Source organism: Elephantulus edwardii, unplaced genomic scaffold (genome assembly GCF_000299155.1).
Source record: "Elephantulus edwardii isolate Elephantulus edwardi_28Jun2011 unplaced genomic scaffold, EleEdw1.0 scaffold00370, whole genome shotgun sequence".
Taxonomy (NCBI): domain Eukaryota; kingdom Metazoa; phylum Chordata; class Mammalia; order Macroscelidea; family Macroscelididae; genus Elephantulus; species Elephantulus edwardii.
In genome coordinates this window covers 584,174-590,887 of record NW_006400120.1, presented here as the reverse complement: position 1 = coordinate 590,887, position 6,714 = coordinate 584,174, and the positions used below count along the sequence as shown (strand labels likewise).

Sequence of the window (6,714 nt, the reverse complement as noted above, 5' to 3'; positions counted from 1 at the left end):
TCTGGCCTTCGCTCATTAGTGTTCAAAGCCTCAAACCTGTTCCTGAGATGGTTCTGAAATTCAGGTGGGATAGACTCAAAGTCATATTTTGGTTGCCTTGGATTTTAGGAGGATTTTAAATACTTAGTGTGGAAGACCAAACACTGCAGCCTTCAGTATGAATTGCCTCTCAACATCAAAAAGACAGACGTTCTCACCACTGTACCTATAGGCAACATCATAATAGATGAAATTAAAAAAAAACCATTAAAACTATCGACAGTTTCATCTCTCTTCTTTTTTTTTATGATACTCTTTTCCCTTTATTGTCATTTTAATGAAAGTTTACAGAAAACCTGGATCATTCATTCATTCATCACCTCCCAGTTCACTTTTTTTTTAATTCTTTTTTTTTGTGTGTGAGTGTACCGTCAAATCAGATCTGACTGGTACTGCAGGAGATTGTCCCTCCTTCCCCGGCAGAGCATCTGGTGGATCCAGTTAACTTTTTTTAAAAAAAATCATTCATTGTTGCATAATTTCCCCCTCCCAGTCCACTTTGCTATGAATCTCTTATTCTGGGCTTTTGTCTTACAAATAATGCCTAATCAAATATTCCTTTTCAACAGTTTTATTCTTCATCTTTTCCAGTGCAAGGTTACATTATTTATCCTCTTTTCTTAGTTCCCCCCAACCTTTATGTTCGTCCTTTTTTTAAACAGTGATGTTTTGCAGTATTTGTCCTTTTGTGCCTAAGATATTTCACTCAGCATAAAGTCCTCCAAGGTCACACCTGTTATATAATATTTTAATAATTCCTTGTTTTTCAGTGCTGTGCAGCATTGTGTTGTGTGAGTATACCATTGTTTTTCTATCCAGTCATGTGTTGTTGAACACCTGGGTTGCTTCCATCTCTTTGCTATTGTGAATAACATAGAATAAACATGAATATGAAAGTATCTGTTTGGGTGGCAGCTCTGGCTTTTCTATTATATTCCCAGCAGTAGAATGGCTAGGTCATGGTATTTCTATTTCCAACTTTTTGAGAATGGACCAGACAACCTTCCAGAGTGGTTGCAACCATTTCCCACTCCCACTAGCAGTGAATAAGGGTTCCAGTTTCTCCACAACCTAGCCAGCATTTGTTGTTTGCTGCTCTGTTGAATTTTGCTATTGTTGCTGGGTTAAGATGTTATTTCATAGTTGTTCTGCTTTGCATCTTTCTTTGAGTTATACATTTTGAACATTTCTTCATGTGTTTGTTTGCCATCTGAATGTCTTCTTTAGTGAAGTGTCTTCATATCTTATGCTTATTTTGCAATTGGGTTAGTTACCTTTTTCTTGTTGCGGTACCAGAGTACTCTATAAATTTTATATATGAGTCCCTTATCAGATATGTTATTGTTGTTGTTAAGTGCCCTCGAGTCACAGGCGACTCATAGTGACCCTATGAAGGAGAGTCCTGGACGCTTGGGTGCCTTTCTTCCTCTCTCCAGGTTCACAGGATTTCTGGAGGTGAGCTATTATGGACGTGGATGCCACTACTCCTTCCAAGCTTGTTTTAATCGGGGAGCTCCACCCCACTCTCTGTCCACATTGGGTGGCCAATCATTAATGCATTTGACACACCAGTATCACAGTGTTGAGCCTCACAGCAACCAAAAGTGAACGTGGTACGGCAGCTTGTACACCAGGGCTATACGACCTAGAGGAATGTCTGAACAAAAACAATGAAAGACAGGGCCGAGGGCAGCGGATTAAAAGTCACCCTAGGCCAAGCCTGGCTTGCCTGGGTCCTGGAGGCAGAGTAGTCCTTCGCATCCGAAAATTGCCACAACACCCGCCCAAACAGCGCCATGCTCTCTCTGCTTGCCAGGCTGTAGCAACCCCAGGTGAAGCAAACCTGGGAGAACACGGCCGCCGACTCTCCCTTCTTCTCCTTCCTCGCTTGAAGCCCTGTGCTGCCACCTTAAACCCTAGACCAAGCCTCGATATGTTATTACCAAATGTTTTTTCCCAGTTTGTGGGTTTCCTTTTTAACCCTGGAGGAGGTTTTTTTAATTTTTTGTTTGTTTGTTTGTGTTTTGGTTTTTTAGGTGCATTGGGATTTGATTCTTAGAAGATCACATTCATTTATTTTATTCTTTCCTGGTCGTAGGTTTTTCAAGATGCTTGGAAGATTGTTCATATTTTGGCTTAGGGATTCTTGAGTTCTTTTAGACTTTCCTCTGATGAAGTTTATAGTCTTTGGTTTTACTCCTAGGTCCATGATCCACTTTAAGTTGGTTTTGTTTATGTTATGAGGTGTGGGTCTTGCTTGAGTTTTTAACAGATGATTTTCCAATTTTGCCAACATCATCTGTTAAAGAAGCTTTTGTTTCCCCACTTAATTGACTTGTCTCCTTGTTGAAAGTCATTTGAACTTAAGTAGATGAGCTGATTTCTGAGTTCTCAGTTCTATTCCATTGATCTGTGTGTCTGTCACTGTATAAGTACCACACTGTCTTGACCACCACCTCTTTGTAGTAGGATTTGAGATCAAGGAGTGAGATGCCTCCTACCTTCTCTTTTTCAGGAGTATTTTGCTTATTCAGAGTATTTTTTTTTCCAGATGAAATTGGAAATTGCCTTTTCCATCTCATTGAAGAATGGAATTGGTATTTGTATGGGATTGCATTGTAGATTAACTTTGGTAATTGTCATTTTTACAATATAGAGTCTTCCTATCCATGAGTATGGCATACTCTTTCATTTATCCAGGTCTCTTTTTGTTTCTTATAGTAATGTTTTATAATTTTCTGTCAATAAGTCTTTTGTGTTTCTAGTTAGATTTACTCCCAAGTATTCATCTTGCTTCGTTCCACAATCAATGACCTTGGTACCAGAAGTCAGAAGATCAGGATATATAAAGGAATTTCTCCAAATTACTGAGGAGCAATGATGTTAGTTCAAAGACTAAGGTGTGCCTGATGCAGGTCTTTTCATTGACTTGCTATACTTCTAAAAGCTAGACAGTGAATAAGGATGGTAGGAGAAAAATTGATGTCTTTGAGTTGTGGTGTTGGAGGAGAGTACTGAATACTCAAGGACTGCCTAAAGAACAAACAGATTTGTCTTGGAGAAGGTGAAGCCCGAATGCTCCTTGGAAGCAAGGATGGTGAAGCTTTGTCTCACCTACTCTGAGTATGTTTCTAGGAGAGGTTATTCCTTGGAGGGACAGCAAAGGAGAGAAAGACCTTCAGCCAGGTGGATTGAAGCAGTGACTACAGTAATGGGCTTGAATGTGTCAGAGATTTTGTGGTTGGCACAGAATAGGTCAGGGTTCAATACTGTTGTTCTTAGGGGTGCTAGGGGTCATACTTGACAATATCTAACAACAACTACAACTTGTGCTTCAGTTTTTTGTGTTAGACCCATGGACATGATAAAGGAGAAAGACTTAAAACCTGCTTGTCACCAAGTTTGCCATGTAAAGGGCAACCTGCAATGGAACAAGAATGTTAGAATGAAAATGCTGTCAGATGCAAAGTCCTCCCCAGCCTGATGCAGAAAAGACTTGCAGAGTGTGTTAACCCACATCTGAGACTGAGGCAGGACCAGGGATTAGCTGATTATTGGAGGGTGGGACGAGATAGAGCACTTCCCATGAAAGTCCTCGATGAGGTAAGTTGCAGGTGTTCAGAAGAGAGGATATCACACTAAGGGATTCAGCCCTGTTAGCAAACAAAAAGTTGGAACTAAGAGAGCTCTTTGGTGATACTGGAGGGCCACCAGAGTCCAATCATAATGAGTCTTATGAGCTCTGAGGAGGGCAATAGGAAATCTTGCCAAGAGAGCAAAGGGGAACAGGAGTAACAAGGTCAGGTATGCCTTTAGGAAGAACACTCACTTTGGGCTGAATCGATTACAGGAGGGCAAGAGAAGTTTTACTTGTTGCTATCATTCACATGAGAAATTACCCGCAGTGTAAATTTAGAGACAGGCAACAAGAGATACAGAGAAATGGCTCCTAGAGCTATTTTAGAAATAAAATCAATAGAACTCAAGCATACATTTGACATAATGAAGGAAGGAAGGAAGCATTAGGGTGTAAAGCCAGATTTCTAACTTACACACAGAGTTGATAGAAGTGTCCTTTGCTGAGCTAAGGAAGATAATGAGTGAACAAGGCTAGGGAGGAGATGGTTCTTTCATTAAGAGGACAAATCTGCAAGTCTAAAGTGTGAAAATAAGGAACACAATACAGAAGACCAAAGAACTTGATGCCTTTGAATTAGGGCACTGGTGAAGAATATTGAATATCCCACAGACTGCCAAAAGAGCAGACAGAACTGGCTTGGAAGGAGTGCAGGTGGCATTCTCCTGGGAGGCCAGATGGGGAGACGTTGTTTCCCATACTTTGGGCATATCTTTAGAAAGGGTCAGTCCTTGGCAGAAGACATCATGCTTGGAAAAGTAGAGGGTCATCAAAGAAGACCTCCGGTGAGGTGAACTGAGATTATTACTGCAACAGTGGGATTAAGCACAGCAGAGATTTTCAGGATGGCAATGTATCAGGCAAGATTTCGCGCTATTATTCCTGGAGTTGGAATTGACTCGATTGGACCTAACACCAACCACAAAATGTGGAAGATAATTGAAGATGCTTACTTTATTCAAAGAATAGCTACATCTCTCTTTGTATTGCATGATTATTTCTTCAGTTGACATGCATTTTTACTTCACTTGACAGTCTTCACTAAAATAACTATGAAATGATGAAAATGAGACAATTGAATGCCTAGCTTTTCAATGGTGTTTCTATACCCTGCTTGGTTCCATTGTCCACAGTGGGTGGCACTGCTAACCTAAAGGCGGTACCTTGGTAGCAGTTTGAATATACCAGTACTTTTGCAAAAGAATTATGAGATGTCTCTTCCTGTGCAGTTTACATCCTCCAAAAACAGAGTTTAAGAGCTATGAGTTGGTTCCAACTCCACTCTAATGAGATAGGTTGGTTTGTTTAGCCTAGTGTAGTTGATACTATGAAGACAGGCCTAGAAAGCTGTGCTACAGTTATTATCTTGCTAATGACTTATAAATACATGCAATAACAGGAAAGAAATGATGATATTTAAGATTTAAAGCATTATTTTGGCTATTTTGAGCCTCGGTTTTGGAAATTGAATGGTGGGAGGGAGATTGTAGGTAGTTGCTGGTGTTGGCCAAGGTGGAAAGGTTATAATAGGTGAGTAGAGAGTGATTTAAAACATATGTTGTTCCTGATGGCATGTGGTTCGAATCCACCAGATGCTGTGCTGGAGAATGAGGGGCTGTCTCCTTCTGTACCAACCGGATCTGATTCAGTGGTACACACACAGAAAAATTTAAAAACAAAACAAAACAAACCCAACAAAACACCACATACACACAAAATTGAAAAAAGACATACGTTGTTGTTGTGTGCCGTCAAGATGGACCTGACCCATAGCTGACCCTCCAGCAGGTTTTCAGAAAATCTCAACGGAAGAAATTGCCCATCCTTCTCCCGTATGTCTTCTCATTAAGACTTATCTGGGAGGCATAATTGAATATTGCTTTAAGAATTAGCTATTAGGGTTGATAGAAAGAAAGGAATTTAGGATGGCCCTAATAACACTTAGTATTTTAAGAATCATTAGCTTGGATATAAAGATAATGTGAGAGGCTTGAAGGGAATTTAGTTCAGCATTGGATTTGCTGGGTTTTGAAGTACCTTATAGAAATTGATGTGAAAGGATTCAGGCTGGAAACTTGATTTGGTTCCCAAGGTCCTGTGATTTGTCTAGCATACTGTTTATCCAACTTCTAGTCATTAGAAAAAGGAGCTAGCATTTTAATACTAGATTCCTCTTGTTTCTTACATGGAAAAGCCCATGAAAAGGAATTTAGAATGGCCCTAAGAAAACTTAGTATTTTAATGGAGTCATCAGCTGATTAATAGTCATTATCTTCAAGAACTTTTCTTCAATGTCCTCTTCCATAATAGAAGCTGCTTTGACATCTTTGGAAAATTAAGCTAAGGTTATGGTCCAGCATCTGCTTCCAGCAGTCATTCACAGTGATGGCAGGAAATCTTGCAATACTGTTGAGAGTGAACAGGATCTTATACCTAAGTGCCTCCCAACAATTCTCACAACTGGACCAATAAACATCATAATAAATGGAAAATGTTAATGATGACAAGAATTTCATTTTACTTGGATCCACAGTTGGCATCCATCAAAGCAAGAAGAAAGAAATCATATTACTTGAAATGGGCATATTTTTGCTAAGGACCTCTTTACTGTGCTAAAGAGCAAGGGTATTAGTTTAAAAACTAATCCACACTTGCCCCAAACATTGGTATTTTTAATTGCTTCATAAGCATGTGAAAATTGGGCAGTGAAAAAAAAAAGAAAATTGGGCAGTGAATAAGGATACCAAAGGAAGAATTGATGTCTTTGAATTGTGGAGCAGAGGAATATTAAATATATTATGCCATGATCTGCCAAAAGGACAAACAAATCTGTATTAGGAAATGTTCAGCCAGAGTGTCCCATAGGATCAAAGATGGTGAAAATTCCTGTCACATACTTGGGTATGTTATCAGGACGGACCAGTGCCCGTAGAAGGACATCATGCTTGGAAGAGTGGAGAATCAATGCAAGAGAGGAAGACTCCCAGCCAGATAGCTTCACACAGAGACTACAGTGGTTTTTTTGGTTTTTTTTTTTT

The 6,714-nt window shown here is 39.7% G+C and overlaps 1 protein-coding gene across 1 annotated transcript in view; it reads left to right on the top strand.

Moving 5' to 3' along the window:
* SPEF2 (sperm flagellar 2) overlaps nt 1-6,714 on the top strand; it is a 331,758-nt gene that overhangs the window by 15,790 nt on the left and 309,254 nt on the right. The window lies entirely within an intron of this gene.